This window comes from Montipora foliosa, chromosome 7 (genome assembly GCF_036669935.1).
Source record: "Montipora foliosa isolate CH-2021 chromosome 7, ASM3666993v2, whole genome shotgun sequence".
NCBI classification, from domain to species: domain Eukaryota; kingdom Metazoa; phylum Cnidaria; class Anthozoa; order Scleractinia; family Acroporidae; genus Montipora; species Montipora foliosa.
The window spans coordinates 569995-583497 of NC_090875.1; the positions used below are offsets into that span (position 1 = coordinate 569995).

Consider the following 13503-nt stretch of genomic DNA (forward strand, 5'->3'; position numbering starts at 1 on the left):
GGCGAATTACTTGTCTACGACCATACCACAGGGAAAACACCGGTTCTCGTCCGATCACCGAAGTTAAGCCCTGTCGGGCGGGGTTAGTACTTGGATGGGAGACCGCCTGGGAATACCCGTGTTGTAGGCTTCCCTTTTTCCTTCTGTACACTTGATTATCTCAAAAAATCTCAGTTTCCTTTAATGAAAGAACATTCCAAACCAGGTTTTTTGAACACAACATGCCAACGATATGTCAAAGATGAGACATACAACAAAAAACAAAATAGTTCACACGAGAAAGTGGAACTTGTATTCCCAAGGGAGCGCGTGCGCGCGCGCGAGATCTTATCAATCCAACGTTTATGACATGAAACGTATCTTTTCGTGTGAGCAAAGAACAGGATACGACAAGTAAAAAATGCATGCACTGTTATGCATTAGATGGAAGTAACCTAGCCCGGATGATATGCATACAACGAAGGCTACAACACTACAACATTGATCCTGCGAAAACGTGACTTACGTGACGTAGCGCACTTCAAAGTCTTACTGTTCCCTGCTCAAACACGGACAGTACGTATTCAAAGGGCCGATAAGACACTATCCTGACCATGAAAGATTTACTTTTTATGATAACAATCCAATTAACTGATAACATAGAGAAACCACAAAGTGTTGGCCACAGAAATGTAACGCCAACTGATCTGGCGGGTCCTCAGTTACTCAATGCAAAACGGGCTCTCCAGAACGCAACATAACACAACGCAAAAGAAATCTATCGCGATGGAGCAGTACAAACACACATCCACTTACGTTTTCGAAACGATGCACGAGGATAAGAGCTCGACCCGCTGGCATTTTCTTGTCTCACTCGTCTATCGATGGAAATCGATGCGGCTGAATAAACACGTCCTCTCGCTCTCTCTACGGCCAAGAATGAAGAAATAAAATCACAGTTTTGCAGTGCACCAAGTACGGAACATTCACCTACAATTTCAGCAGTGGAATTCACAAATACAACTCACCTCCTTAGTCCTTACACCCGCCACCGCATCTCCTTCCCTGCCCTGCCTGAAACGTTACCAACAAACCTTCCCATTAGCCAACTTTGCCACCGGGGGTTGGTGTGCGGGGACTAGCGCGAACGCAGGTCCCCACTACCAGAAATTATACGCTCGAGTTACCCACATTTGGGGTAATCGCAAGGGTCAACCCAATCGAAGTGCAATGAAAGAGCCTCACCTTGAGAGGACTGCCTCCCTGATCACAGTGCCTCCCGCGTCAGGTAAGTATGCCTTTTCAACCTCTCCGGAACCGCAAAACGCAACTTGTCTGCGCATACCATGTGGTAATGGGGGTCACGTGCTCCTCGTCCTGTCGTGTCGTGCTGTCCACTCGCTGCTATGCTACCTAGAAAAGAGAAGAGAATGTGAAGGTTGGTTGCTTGGTCATTTGTTCTGCTTTCACTTGATTATTTTCTTCCCCAGAGGGAAGTGGGCCACGCTCGGAGGTAGTGCTATACCGAGGCAACCCGTGGCCGGGACGAGGCAAGCCTCTTTTCCACGGCCCAGTTCCAAAATCAGTTTAATATATGAGCTGCTCGATGAGCAGCGTATCAGATATTAAAGCTGATAAGAACAGATACTACACTTGATCTTAGCCAAAAGGCCGAGAAGCGATGCCCGTAAATGCTCACAGCGGACAAGGTGCTCCCAGTCTCATGGCCACGAGATATGGTGGTGGGTCCGATTACAATCCGTGCCAAGGAAGGAATGCCCAAAGCCAACCTGAAAGCGAGGCGCACACAACGATCGCCCTTGTACAGTGGGCAGCAGGACCAGCATTGCATGGCACTTGCGTTGACGGCAAGAGGACAAATGCACATTGTGCTTGCTCTGACCCTCGTTTTTTATTTCCCTTATAACAAAGTTAATTTTCACGGCGAATTACTTGTCTACGACCATACCACAGGGAAAACACCGGTTCTCGTCCGATCACCGAAGTTAAGCCCTGTCGGGCGGGGTTAGTACTTGGATGGGAGACCGCCTGGGAATACCCCGTGTTGTAGGCTTCCCTTTTTCCTTCTGTACACTTGATTATCTCAAAAAATCTCAGTTTCCTTTAATGAAAGAACATTCCAAACCAGGTTTTTTGAACACAACATGCCAACGATATGTCAAAGATGAGACATACACACAAAAAAACAAAATAGTTCACACGAGAAAGTGGAACTTGTATTCCCAAGGGAGCGCGTGCGCGCGAGATCTTATCAATCCAACGTTTATGACATGAAACGTATCTTTTCGTGTGAGCAAAGAACAGGATACGACAAGTAAAAAATGCATGCACTGTTATGCATTAGATGGAAGTTAACCTAGCCCGGATGATATGCATACAACGAAGGCTACAACACTACAACATTGATCCTGCGAAAACGTGACTTACGTGACGTAGCGCACTTCAAAGTCTTACTGTTCCCTGCTCAACACGGACAGTACGTATTCAAAGGGCCGATAAGACACTATCCTGACCATGAAAGATTTACTTTTTATGATAACAATCCAATTAACTGATAACATAGAGAAACCACAAAGTGTTGGCCACAGAAATGTAACGCCAACTGATCTTGGCGGGTCCTCAGTTACTCAATGCAAAACGGGCTCTCCAGAACGCAACATAACACAACGCAAAAGAAATCTATCGCGATGGAGCAGTAAACACACATCCACTTACGTTTTCGAAACGATGCACGAGGATAAGAGCTCGACCCGCTGGCATTTTCTTGTCTCACTCGTCTATCGATGGAAATCGATGCGGCTGAAATAAACACGTCCTCTCGCTCTCTCTACGGCCAAGAATGAAAGAAATAAAATCACAGTTTTGCAGTGCACCAAGTACGGAACATTCACCTACAATTTCAGCAGTGAATTCACAAATACAACTCACCTTCCTTAGTCCTTACACCGCCACCGCATCTCCTTCCCTGCCCTGCCTGAAACGTTACCAACAAACCTTCCCATTAGCCAACTTTGCCACCGGGGTTTGGTGCGGGGACTAGCGCGAACGCAGGTCCCCACTACCAGAATTATACGCTCGAGTTACCCCACATTTGGGGTAATCGCAAGGGTCAACCCAATCGAAGTGCAATGAAAGAGCCTCACCTTGAGAGGACTGCCTCCCTGATCACAGTGCCTCCCGCGTCAGGTAAGTATGCCTTTTCAACCTCTCCGGAACCGCAAAACGCAACTTGTCTGCGCATACCATGTGGTAATGGGGGTCACGTGCTCCTCGTCCTGTCGTGTCGTGCTGTCCACTCGCTGCTATGCTACCTAGAAAAGAGAAAAGAGAATGTGAAGGTTGGTTGCTTGGTCATTTGTTCTGCTTTTCACTTGATTATTTCTTCCCCAGAGGGAAGTGGGCCACGCTCGGAGGTAGTGCTATACCGAGGCAACCCGTGGCCGGGACGAGGCAAGCCTCTTTTCCACGGCCCAGTTCCAAAAATCAGTTTAATATATGAGCTGCTCGATGAGCAGCGTATCAGATATTAAGCTGATAAGAACAGATACTACACTTGATCTTAGCCAAAAGGCCGAGAAGCGATGCCCGTAAATGCTCACAGCGGACAAGGTGCTCCCAGTCTCATGGCCACGAGATATGGTGGTCCGATTACAATCCGTGCCAAGGAAGGAATGCCCAAAGCCAACCTGAAAGCGAGGCGCACACAACGATCGCCCTTGTACAGTGGGCAGCAGGACCAGCATTGCATGGCACTTGCGTTGACGGCAAGAGGACAAATGCACATTGTGCTTGCTCTGACCTCGTTTTTATTTTCCCTTATAACAAAGTTAATTTTCACGGCGAATTACTTGTCTACGACCATACCACAGGGAAAACACCGGGTTCTCGTCCGATCACCGAAGTTAAGCCCTGTCGGGCGGGGTTAGTACTTGGATGGGAGACCGCCTGGGAATACCCCGTGTTGTAGGCTTCCCTTTTTCCTTCTGTACACTTGATTATCTCAAAAAATCTCAGTTTCCTTAATGAAAGAACATTCCAAACCAGGTTTTTTGAACACAACATGCCAACGATATGTCAAAGATGAGACATACAACAAAAACAAAATAGTTCACACGAGAAAGTGGAACTTGTATTCCCAAGGGAGCGCGTGCGCGCGAGATCTTATCAATCCAACGTTTATGACATGAAACGTATCTTTTCGTGTGAGCAAAGAACAGGATACGACAAGTAAAAAATGCATGCACTGTTATGCATTAGATGGAAGTTAACCTAGCCCGGATGATATGCATACAACGAAGGCTACAACACTACAACATTGATCCTGCGAAAACGTGACTTACGTGACGTAGCGCACTTCAAAGTCTTACTGTTCCCTGCTCAACACGGACAGTACGTATTCAAAGGGCCGATAAGACACTATCCTGACCATGAAAGATTTACTTTTTATGATAACAATCCAATTACTGATAACATAGAGAAACCACAAAGTGTTTGGCCACAGAAATGTAACGCCAACTGATCTGGCGGGTCCTCAGTTACTCAATGCAAAACGGGCTCTCCAGAACGCAACATAACACAACGCAAAAGAAATCTATCGCGATGGAGCAGTACAAACACACATCCACTTACGTTTTCGAAACGATGCACGAGGATAAGAGCTCGACCCGCTGGCATTTTCTTGTCTCACTCGTCTATCGATGGAAATCGATGCGGCTGAAATAAACACGTCCTCTCGCTCTCTCTACGGCCAAGAATGAAAGAAATAAATCACAGTTTTGCAGTGCAACCAAGTACGGAACATTCACCTACAATTTCAGCAGTGGAATTCACAAATACAACTCACCTTCCTTAGTCCTTACACACCGCCACCGCATCTCCTTCCCTGCCCTGCCTGAAACGTTACCAACAAACTTCCCATTAGCCAACTTTGCCACCGGGGTTTGGTGCGGGGACTAGCGCGAACGCAGGTCCCCACTACCAGAAATTATACGCTCGAGTTACCCACATTTGGGGTAATCGCAAGGGTCAACCCAATCGAAGTGCAATGAAAGAGCCTCACCTTGAGAGGACTGCCTCCCTGATCACAGTGCCTCCCGCGTCAGGTAAGTATGCCTTTTCAACCTCTCCGGAACCGCAAAACGCAACTTGTCTGCGCATACCATGTGGTAATGGGGGTCACGTGCTCCTCGTCCTGTCGTGTCGTGCTGTCCACTCGCTGCTATGCTACCTAGAAAAGAGAAGAGAATGTGAAGGTTGGTTGCTTGGTCATTTGTTCTGCTTTCACTTGATTATTTCTTCCCCAGAGGGAAGTGGGCCACGCTCGGAGGTAGTGCTATACCGAGGCAACCCGTGGCCGGGACGAGGCAAGCCTCTTTTCCACGGCCCAGTTCCAAAAATCAGTTAATATATGAGCTGCTCGATGAGCAGCGTATCAGATATTAAGCTGATAAGAACAGATACTACACTTGATCTTAGCCAAAAGGCCGAGAAGCGATGCCCGTAAATGCTCACAGCGGACAAGGTGCTCCCAGTCTCATGGCCACGAGATATGGTGGTCCGATTACAATCCGTGCCAAGGAAGGAATGCCCAAAAGCCAACCTGAAAGCGAGGCGCACACAACGATCGCCCTTGTACAGTGGGCAGCAGGACCAGCATTGCATGGCACTTGCGTTGACGGCAAGAGGACAAATGCACATTGTGCTTGCTCTGACCTCGTTTTTATTTTCCCTTATAACAAAGTTAATTTTCACGGCGAATTACTTGTCTACGACCATACCACAGGGAAAACACCGGTTCTCGTCCGATCACCGAAGTTAAGCCCTGTCGGGCGGGGTTAGTACTTGGATGGGAGACCGCCTGGGAATACCCCGTGTTGTAGGCTTCCCTTTTTCCTTCTGTACACTTGATTATCTCAAAAAATCTCAGTTTCTTTTAATGAAAGAACATTCCAAACCAGTTTTTTGAACACAACATGCCAACGATATGTCAAAGATGAGACATACAACAAAAACAAAATAGTTCACACGAGAAAGTGGAACTTGTATTCCCAAGGGAGCGCGTGCGCGCGAGATCTTATCAATCCAACGTTTATGACATGAAACGTATCTTTCGTGTGAGCAAAGAACAGGATACGACAAGTAAAAAATGCATGCACTGTTATGCATTAGATGGAAGTTAACCTAGCCCGGATGATATGCATACAACGAAGGCTACAACACTACAACATTGATCCTGCGAAAACGTGACTTACGTGACGTAGCGCACTTCAAAGTCTTACTGTTCCCTGCTCAACACGGACAGTACGTATTCAAAGGGCCGATAAGACACTATCCTGACCATGAAAGATTTACTTTTTTATGATAACAATCCAATTAACTGATAACATAGAGAAACCACAAAGTGTTGGCCACAGAAATGTAACGCCAACTGATCTGGCGGGTCCTCAGTTACTCAATGCAAAACGGGCTCTCCAGAACGCAACATAACACAACGCAAAAGAAATCTATCGCGATGGAGCAGTACAAACACACATCCACTTACGTTTTCGAAACGATGCACGAGGATAAGAGCTCGACCCGCTGGCATTTTCTTGTCTCACTCGTCTATCGATGGAAATCGATGCGGCTGAAATAAACACGTCCTCTCGCTCTCTCTACGGCCAAGAATGAAAGAAATAAAATCACAGTTTTGCAGTGCACCAAGTACGGAACATTCACCTACAATTTCAGCAGTGGAATTCACAAATACAACTCACCTTCCTTAGTCCTTACACCGCCACCGCATCTCCTTCCCTGCCCTGCCTGAAACGTTACCAACAAACCTTCCCATTAGCCAACTTTGCCACCGGGGTTTGGTGCGGGGACTAGCGCGAACGCAGTCCCCACTACCAGAAATTATACGCTCGAGTTACCCACATTTGGGGTAATCGCAAGGGTCAACCCAATCGAAGTGCAATGAAAGAGCCTCACCTTGAGAGGACTGCCTCCCTGATCACAGTGCCTCCCGCGTCAGGTAAGTATGCCTTTTCAACCTCTCCGGAACCGCAAAACGCACTTGTCTGCGCATACCATGTGGTAATGGGGGTCACGTGCTCCTCGTCCTGTCGTGTCGTGCTGTCCACTCGCTGCTATGCTACCTAGAAAAGAGAAGAGAATGTGAAGGTTGGTTGCTTGGTCATTTGTTCTGCTTTCACTTGATTATTTCTTCCCCAGAGGGAAGTGGGCCACGCTCGGAGGTAGTGCTATACCGAGGCAACCCGTGGCCGGGACGAGGCAAGCCTCTTTTCCACGGCCCAGTTCCAAAAATCAGTTTAATATATGAGCTGCTCGATGAGCAGCGTATCAGATATTAAGCTGATAAGAACAGATACTACACTTGATCTTAGCCAAAGGCCGAGAAGCGATGCCCGTAAATGCTCACAGCGGACAAGGTGCTCCCAGTCTCATGGCCACGAGATATGGTGGTCCGATTACAATCCGTGCCAAGGAAGGAATGCCCAAAGCCAACCTGAAAGCGAGGCGCACACAACGATCGCCCTTGTACAGTGGGCAGCAGGACCAGCATTGCATGGCACTTGCGTTGACGGCAAGAGGACAAATGCACATTGTGCTTGCTCTGACCTCGTTTTTATTTTCCCTTATAACAAAGTTAATTTTCACGGCGAATTACTTGTCTACGACCATACCACAGGGAAAACACCGGTTCTCGTCCGATCACCGAAGTTAAGCCCTGTCGGGCGGGGTTAGTACTTGGATGGGAGACCGCCTGGGAATACCCCGTGTTGTAGGCTTCCCTTTTTCCTTCTGTACACTTGATTATCTCAAAAAATCTCAGTTTCCTTTAATGAAAGAACATTCCAAACCAGGTTTTTTGAACACAACATGCCAACGATATGTCAAAGATGAGACATACAACAAAAACAAAATAGTTCACACGAGAAAGTGGAACTTGTATTCCCAAGGGAGCGCGTGCGCGCGAGATCTTATCAATCCAACGTTTATGACATGAAACGTATCTTTTCGTGTGAGCAAAGAACAGGATACGACAAGTAAAAAATGCATGCACTGTTATGCATTAGATGGAAGTTAACCTAGCCCGGATGATATGCATACAACGAAGGCTACAACACTACAACATTGATCCTGCGAAAACGTGACTTACGTGACGTAGCGCACTTCAAAGTCTTACTGTTCCCTGCTCAACACGGACAGTACGTATTCAAAGGGCCGATAAGACACTATCCTGACCATGAAAGATTTACTTTTTATGATAACAATCCAATTAACTGATAACATAGAGAAACCACAAAGTGTTGGCCACAGAAATGTAACGCCAACTGATCTGGCGGGTCCTCAGTTACTCAATGCAAAACGGGCTCTCCAGAACGCAACATAACACAACGCAAAAGAAATCTATCGCGATGGAGCAGTACAAACACACATCCACTTACGTTTTCGAAACGATGCACGAGGATAAGAGCTCGACCCGCTGGCATTTTCTTGTCTCACTCGTCTATCGATGGAAATCGATGCGGCTGAAATAAACACGTCCTCTCGCTCTCTCTACGGCCAAGAATGAAAGAAATAAAATCACAGTTTTGCAGTGCACCAAGTACGGAACATTCACCTACAATTTCAGCAGTGGAATTCACAAATACAACTCACCTTCCTTAGTCCTTACACCGCCACCGCATCTCCTTCCCTGCCCTGCCTGAAACGTTACCAACAAACCTTCCCATTAGCCAACTTTGCCACCGGGGTTTGGTGCGGGGACTAGCGCGAACGCAGGTCCCCACTACCAGAAATTATACGCTCGAGTTACCCACATTTGGGGTAATCGCAAGGGTCAACCCAATCGAAGTGCAATGAAAGAGCCTCACCTTGAGAGGACTGCCTCCCTGATCACAGTGCCTCCCGCGTCAGGTAAGTATGCCTTTTCAACCTCTCCGGAACCGCAAAACGCAACTTGTCTGCGCATACCATGTGGTAATGGGGGTCACGTGCTCCTCGTCCTGTCGTGTCGTGCTGTCCACTCGCTGCTATGCTACCTAGAAAAGAGAAGAGAATGTGAAGGTTGGTTGCTTGGTCATTTGTTCTGCTTTCACTTGATTATTTCTTCCCCAGAGGGAAGTGGGCCACGCTCGGAGGTAGTGCTATACCGAGGCAACCCGTGGCCGGGACGAGGCAAGCCTCTTTTCCACGGCCCAGTTCCAAAAATCAGTTTAATATATGAGCTGCTCGATGAGCAGCATCAGATATTAAGCTGATAAGAACAGATACTACACTTGATCTTAGCCAAAAGGCCGAGAAGCCGATGCCCGTAAATGCTCACAGCGGACAAGGTGCTCCCAGTCTCATGGCCACGAGATATGGTGGTCCGATTACAATCCGTGCCAAGGAAGGAATGCCCAAAGCCAACCTGAAAGCGAGGCGCACACAACGATCGCCCTTGTACAGTGGGCAGCAGGACCAGCATTGCATGGCACTTGCGTTGACGGCAAGAGGACAAATGCACATTGTGCTTGCTCTGACCTCGTTTTTATTTTCCCTTATAACAAAGTTAATTTTCACGGCGAATTACTTGTCTACGACCATACCACAGGGAAAACACCGGTTCTCGTCCGATCACCGAAGTTAAGCCCTGTCGGGCGGGGTTAGTACTTGGATGGGAGACCGCCTGGGAATACCCCGTGTTGTAGGCTTCCCTTTTTCCTTCTGTACACTTGATTATCTCAAAAAATCTCAGTTTCCTTTAATGAAAGAACATTCCAAACCAGGTTTTTTGAACACAACATGCCAACGATATGTCAAAGATGAGACATACAACAAAAACAAAATAGTTCACACGAGAAAGTGGAACTTGTATTCCCAAGGGAGCGCGTGCGCGCGAGATCTTATCAATCCAACGTTTATGACATGAAACGTATCTTTTCGTGTGAGCAAAGAACAGGATACGACAAGTAAAAAATGCATGCACTGTTATGCATTAGATGGAAGTTAACCTAGCCCGGATGATATGCATACAACGAAGGCTACAACACTACAACATTGATCCTGCGAAAACGTGACTTACGTGACGTAGCGCACTTCAAAGTCTTACTGTTCCCTGCTCAACACGGACAGTACGTATTCAAAGGGCCGATAAGACACTATCCTGACCATGAAAGATTTACTTTTTATGATAACAATCCAATTAACTGATAACATAGAGAAACCACAAAGTGTTGGCCACAGAAATGTAACGCCAACTGATCTGGCGGGTCCTCAGTTACTCAATGCAAAACGGGCTCTCCAGAACGCAACATAACACAACGCAAAAGAAATCTATCGCGATGGAGCAGTACAAACACACATCCACTTACGTTTTCGAAACGATGCACGAGGATAAGAGCTCGACCCGCTGGCATTTTCTTGTCTCACTCGTCTATCGATGGAAATCGATGCGGCTGAAATAAACACGTCCTCTCGCTCTCTCTACGGCCAAGAATGAAAGAAATAAAATCACAGTTTTGCAGTGCACCAAGTACGGAACATTCACCTACAATTTCAGCAGTGGAATTCACAAATACAACTCACCTTCCTTAGTCCTTACACCGCCACCGCATCTCCTTCCCTGCCCTGCCTGAAACGTTACCAACAAACCTTCCCATTAGCCAACTTTGCCACCGGGGTTTGGTGCGGGGACTAGCGCGAACGCAGGTCCCCACTACCAGAAATTATACGCTCGAGTTACCCACATTTGGGGTAATCGCAAGGGTCAACCCAATCGAAGTGCAATGAAAGAGCCTCACCTTGAGAGGACTGCCTCCCTGATCACAGTGCCTCCCGCGTCAGGTAAGTTTTTTGTGTTTAAGGCGAATGGCTGGCCCCCCGGTAGGGTGAGTGCAATGGCCACCAGACATAACGACTAATCCGTCACACAACAACGGTTCACCTTAAACGGGGGAGCACCAGCTCGTCAAACGTCACCGAGGAATCGAACCTCGCCCCTACGAACATTAAACAAGACACAAACAGCTATGAACTGCATCTAGGAGACGCCTCGTCCGACTTACACTCCCGAAAGGCAATTCAATGGTAAACAAACGGACACATAAAACGACGTAAACGACAAAAACAAAAAGCACATGGATAAACAATGTGAAAGGCATAGCCCTGGTGAATGGCAGACCAAAGGTCACCAGTCGACAGACTCATCCAACGCCTGAGGCATTGGTTCACCAGTATTAGGCGACAGAGGCGAAATAAAACTAAGCAAATCAGGTGGTACAGAGGGTGAATTAAGCAGGTGGCCCGAAGCGAAAAACGAGCTTGTTGGAAACAATAGAGGCGATGACTCCATCCGCCCCCCACTGGCGGGCAAAATAACGTCGACGTCTCCGGGTTGAAAAACGCTTGAAGAGCAAGGGGAGGTGGAACTTGACACGGGCCTTTGCTCCCTCAATGACGGCGAGGGCCCCAGGTTGGACAGAACGAAAGCGGTAGTCATTGCGGGCCAGCCAGATGTGAAACTTACAGGCACACAACAGGTAACTGAAGACTTTGGGCACTGCGTGAAGCTCAGTGGAATTGAAACCAAAAAGTAAATGGCGACGCTCAAGCACAGGACACATAGGCGAGAAATGAAAAAGGAGGGACTGTAGCCAACCAACAACACTTTGAGCAAGGGGACACACAAAGAGCAAATGCGACAGTGACTCGACGACAGGACCACAAAAACAAGCGGAGGAGACAGATAAACCAAAAGAGAGAAGACGCTCAGCAGTGTAAATCACACCATGAGCTACCTTCCAGGAGAAATCAACAACAAAGCGGTCAAAATCAAAGAAGTGGAACTGGCGCCACGTATCATACCAGTAAAGGTCCCCAAAGGAGGGAAAGAACTTAACTACACAGTGCGGTGTGACAGAGGAACAGGATAAAAGAAACTGGTAACCGACTTTGGCAGAGAAAAAAGCCACGGAGGCGACAACGTGAGGGTCAGAGGATGCGAAAACCAAAGTTCCCCGGGAGGGGGAAAAAGAGCCACCAAGCGACTCCCAGGCCAAAAGCAAAGAGGAGTAAAATGGTGGTAACAGGGACCTGTCGAAGGCAGCGGGACGGGAGAAAACATCAAGAGAGGAGGCAGCAAAACACGATTGAAACCAGTACGACACAAAGGAGGACCAGCTTGACGAGGACAAAGTAGACCGTTTGACCCACTGACCCAGAAGCGACCAAACCTTGAGCTTAATGTCCACCACCGAGAAACCTCCCAGCGATGTGGGCTGAACGACCACAGCACGTGCAACCAGCTCCCGCTTGGTTTTCCAGAAGAATGAGAAAACAAGGGAGTTAAGTTCTTTAAGTACCCAGGGGGGCATGTGGACCAGGGATGCCACATACCAAACCCTGGCGAGGGCCAGGCAATTGATGACCAAAGCCTTGCCATGAAAAGACAAGGAGCGCTGACGCCAGGAGGAGAGGACGCGTTCCACAGCCTCTATCCGAGGCCGCCAATTAGGTTCATCAATGTCATGCGGGCCAATGAAGACTCCGAGGATTTTAAGCTTAGAAGATGTCCAGTCGAGAGGGACAGGGGGGTCAGTTCGGCCAGCCCAAGACCCCAGCCACAAGCCGCGAGACTTTGTCAGGTTGAGCTTGGATCCAGAACCAAGCTCATACCTTGTGTAGGTGTCAAAAACAGCCCTAATGGAGGCATCGGAGGACAAGATGAGCGATGTGTCATCCGCGTACTGGGAAATTGGAGAGAGCGGTGAGGGCAGTCCAGGCAGCAAAGGTCCAGTAATGGCGGGATTTGCTCGAATATTGGCGGCCAAGACCTCAGCGACCATAACATACAGCAAAGGTGCGAGGGGGCAGCCTTGACGCACCCCCCGTGTGAGACTGAAAAAGTTTGAGACATGACCGTTAACAATGACAGCACTCTGAACAGCATTATAGAAAAGGCGGATCCAGCGCAGAAAGGAGGTTTGGAAACCCATTCTGCAGAGGGTGGCATGCAGAAAGGACCAATCAACGCGATCAAACGCTTTTTCTTGGTCGAGCGAGAGGATGGCACAAGGAGACCCGGATTGCGTGGCGTAATGGACCATGTCTCGGAGATAAGCGACGTTCTCACCAATATAACGACCGGGGACACCACAGGTTTGATCCTCAGCCACCACGGCATGAATAACCTTCAGGAGACGCCCAGCGATGACGCGGGCAGCGAGCTTGTAGTCCACACTAAGGAGGGAAATTGGCCGCCAGTTACGAGGGTTCAGCCGGTCACCCGTCTTAAAGATGAGAGAAATGATGCCTCGACGCTGAGAGAGGCTGAGAGTGCCAGCCTCATAACATGAGTTCAGGACGAGCACGAGGTCCTGTCCGAGCACCGGCCAGAATTTGACATAAAACTCCATAGGGAGGCCATCCAAGCCCGGGGTCTTGCCTCGAGCCATCCCACATAAAGCAGTATAACACTCCTCCGACTGGAGAGGACCATCACACTGTTGAGCCTGG

The 13503-nt window shown here is 48.2% G+C and overlaps 17 non-coding genes across 17 annotated transcripts; 6 read left to right on the forward strand and 11 right to left on the reverse strand.

The window, feature by feature from the left end:
* The first annotated feature begins 12 nt into the window (after positions 1 to 12).
* LOC138011891 (5S ribosomal RNA) lies at positions 13 to 130 on the forward strand. The gene has a single exon (XR_011124800.1). It is a non-coding gene; the product is annotated as a 5S ribosomal RNA (ribosomal RNA).
* A 981-nt stretch (positions 131 to 1111) lies between these two features.
* LOC138011926 (U1 spliceosomal RNA) lies at positions 1112 to 1275 on the reverse strand. Its single transcript, XR_011124827.1, has one exon. It is a non-coding gene; the product is annotated as a U1 spliceosomal RNA (small nuclear RNA).
* A 195-nt stretch (positions 1276 to 1470) lies between these two features.
* Positions 1471 to 1662, reverse strand: LOC138012066 (U2 spliceosomal RNA). Its single transcript, XR_011124955.1, has one exon. It is a non-coding gene; the product is annotated as a U2 spliceosomal RNA (small nuclear RNA).
* Positions 1663 to 1934: 272 nt separating this feature from the next.
* On the forward strand, positions 1935 to 2053 carry LOC138012163 (5S ribosomal RNA). Its single transcript, XR_011125022.1, has one exon. It is a non-coding gene; the product is annotated as a 5S ribosomal RNA (ribosomal RNA).
* Positions 2054 to 3030: 977 nt separating this feature from the next.
* Positions 3031 to 3194, reverse strand: LOC138012002 (U1 spliceosomal RNA). Its single transcript, XR_011124899.1, has one exon. It is a non-coding gene; the product is annotated as a U1 spliceosomal RNA (small nuclear RNA).
* Positions 3195 to 3391: 197 nt separating this feature from the next.
* LOC138012024 (U2 spliceosomal RNA) lies at positions 3392 to 3583 on the reverse strand. The gene has a single exon (XR_011124915.1). It is a non-coding gene; the product is annotated as a U2 spliceosomal RNA (small nuclear RNA).
* A 267-nt stretch (positions 3584 to 3850) lies between these two features.
* Positions 3851 to 3970, forward strand: LOC138011898 (5S ribosomal RNA). Its single transcript, XR_011124806.1, has one exon. It is a non-coding gene; the product is annotated as a 5S ribosomal RNA (ribosomal RNA).
* Positions 3971 to 4946: 976 nt separating this feature from the next.
* On the reverse strand, positions 4947 to 5110 carry LOC138011927 (U1 spliceosomal RNA). The gene has a single exon (XR_011124828.1). It is a non-coding gene; the product is annotated as a U1 spliceosomal RNA (small nuclear RNA).
* A 194-nt stretch (positions 5111 to 5304) lies between these two features.
* Positions 5305 to 5495, reverse strand: LOC138012057 (U2 spliceosomal RNA). The gene has a single exon (XR_011124946.1). It is a non-coding gene; the product is annotated as a U2 spliceosomal RNA (small nuclear RNA).
* Positions 5496 to 5763: 268 nt separating this feature from the next.
* On the forward strand, positions 5764 to 5882 carry LOC138011888 (5S ribosomal RNA). Its single transcript, XR_011124797.1, has one exon. It is a non-coding gene; the product is annotated as a 5S ribosomal RNA (ribosomal RNA).
* A 975-nt stretch (positions 5883 to 6857) lies between these two features.
* On the reverse strand, positions 6858 to 7020 carry LOC138011990 (U1 spliceosomal RNA). The gene has a single exon (XR_011124887.1). It is a non-coding gene; the product is annotated as a U1 spliceosomal RNA (small nuclear RNA).
* Positions 7021 to 7213: 193 nt separating this feature from the next.
* On the reverse strand, positions 7214 to 7404 carry LOC138012047 (U2 spliceosomal RNA). Its single transcript, XR_011124937.1, has one exon. It is a non-coding gene; the product is annotated as a U2 spliceosomal RNA (small nuclear RNA).
* A 267-nt stretch (positions 7405 to 7671) lies between these two features.
* On the forward strand, positions 7672 to 7790 carry LOC138011900 (5S ribosomal RNA). Its single transcript, XR_011124808.1, has one exon. It is a non-coding gene; the product is annotated as a 5S ribosomal RNA (ribosomal RNA).
* Positions 7791 to 8766: 976 nt separating this feature from the next.
* On the reverse strand, positions 8767 to 8930 carry LOC138011928 (U1 spliceosomal RNA). Its single transcript, XR_011124829.1, has one exon. It is a non-coding gene; the product is annotated as a U1 spliceosomal RNA (small nuclear RNA).
* Positions 8931 to 9124: 194 nt separating this feature from the next.
* LOC138012073 (U2 spliceosomal RNA) lies at positions 9125 to 9314 on the reverse strand. The gene has a single exon (XR_011124961.1). It is a non-coding gene; the product is annotated as a U2 spliceosomal RNA (small nuclear RNA).
* A 268-nt stretch (positions 9315 to 9582) lies between these two features.
* Positions 9583 to 9701, forward strand: LOC138011911 (5S ribosomal RNA). The gene has a single exon (XR_011124819.1). It is a non-coding gene; the product is annotated as a 5S ribosomal RNA (ribosomal RNA).
* Positions 9702 to 10677: 976 nt separating this feature from the next.
* On the reverse strand, positions 10678 to 10841 carry LOC138011972 (U1 spliceosomal RNA). Its single transcript, XR_011124871.1, has one exon. It is a non-coding gene; the product is annotated as a U1 spliceosomal RNA (small nuclear RNA).
* Between the last annotated feature and the right edge of the window lie 2662 nt (positions 10842 to 13503).